Source organism: Atta colombica, unplaced genomic scaffold (genome assembly GCF_001594045.1).
Source record: "Atta colombica isolate Treedump-2 unplaced genomic scaffold, Acol1.0 scaffold153, whole genome shotgun sequence".
In the NCBI taxonomy this organism is placed as follows: domain Eukaryota; kingdom Metazoa; phylum Arthropoda; class Insecta; order Hymenoptera; family Formicidae; genus Atta; species Atta colombica.
Window position 1 is genome coordinate 3,270,609 of NW_017259243.1, and position 1,715 is coordinate 3,272,323.

Sequence of the window (1,715 nt, forward strand, 5' to 3'; positions counted from 1 at the left end):
TTCAGCGTTATCAACGTATGAGTAGAAATGTAATTGATCAGATATGGATTTATTTCGGAATCGGTATTACAGATTGAATTGGATTACTGTTTGACCTGTAACCATTCAAAATTAAATTGAAGCTGAATTGAAGCTCCAAACGATCTTTTACATCATTCTTATGTCCCACAGTTGGTTATGTAGATAATAGTATAGATTTTAAATGTGTGTGAATATTATAAAGAATAAATATGTATGTTAAATGTTTATTTATTAATGAAATATCTCACAATGGCATAAATGATGAAATAATAAAGTACACTTTTTTAATATGCGAAAATTTAATATATATATAGTTATAAAGATAAAACATATAAAATATATGATATAGAAATAAAATTTATGACATAGAGACATAGAGAACAATTAGAGACGAGATCTAATATATATAAAAAAAGTTAATTTCTAATTTTAACTTATTTTTTCTGATATTATCTTTCAAATATACTATATATTTTGTGATATACATAATAGAAAACCTGAATTCGAGTATAAAGCACGAATTGAACGTAGTAGCTCATTACGTTAGGCCATTAAGGGGTTGCAACTCGTGAATCGAAACTTATTTTGTAATGTTTCCAGATAGATAAAGTAAATGTTATTTTTATATTCTGCAAATATTTTGGAATGTTATTTTGAGATTTTAGAAATTTAATAAGCAAGAGTGAAGGAGCTATAAAATAGATTCTATTTTAACTTTCTATTTTAACTAATTCTATTTTATTTTTTTAATTTCTTTCTATGATTCATATATATATATATATATGGTGTATGTGTATTTGTGATAGATCTTGGGATCCTTTGCGTACGCAAATGTGCATGCAAATTTTCTCGTTTAGCTTTGTGGCTATCTTTGATGTATTCCTCTCGATTTATGAAGATTATTTAGTGATTGACTGGGAAACGAGAATCGCCTCTTAAAGAATGTTACTGAATATTTCTTTATTGTATCTCGTTATACAGAAGGAAACGTTATAAATCATAACTTGACGAAAAACGGTCTGTTTAACGTACAAAATCAAAATCCTGCTATCACACATTGTACGGATATGAACGCATAGGCGCGACTATCTTCTGCAGAAAAAATATAGGGCGATCAACGGATAGGCATCAGCCAATAAGAGCAAGTACGTAAAGCGACCAATATTCATATAGTATATATAGGATGTACATAACTATTACACAATAATTGATAATATATCGTTATATTTTTAGATATAATTCTAAATGGCATCTGATATCATTATATGCGCAGAAATTGATTTATAATGCAAAGAAGTTTGAAAAATTGTATATTATTAAGTGGTCTCTATATCTTATAATATTTGCCACAGTAATACTATTTTCTTAACATATGGTATTAATTTCAATATAAGAACAAACGTACATAAAGAAAAGTTTAAATCAATAATGGTATACACATAATATAATCTGAAAAATTGTATAACTACACAATTTTGTAATTATAAAATCAGACATCAAAAAATGTTGTTTGTATTTTACATACCAAATAATGTAAATGTATCTTTTCTTGCAATCATCATTTTTATTACTTGAATTTCCGTAAAGTTGTATTAATAATTGTTAAAGTTGTATTAATAATTGTAAATATTTAGAATTATACTATTTCATATATTTTAATATTAAATATAATATTTTTTATATATATGTATATT

General features: G+C 25.2%; 1 protein-coding gene across 3 annotated transcripts in view; it reads left to right on the forward strand.

Annotated features, from left to right (window-relative positions):
- Window positions 1-1,715, forward strand: part of LOC108685497 (mannosyl-oligosaccharide 1,2-alpha-mannosidase IA) — a 795,354-nt gene that overhangs the window by 329,714 nt on the left and 463,925 nt on the right. The window lies entirely within an intron of this gene.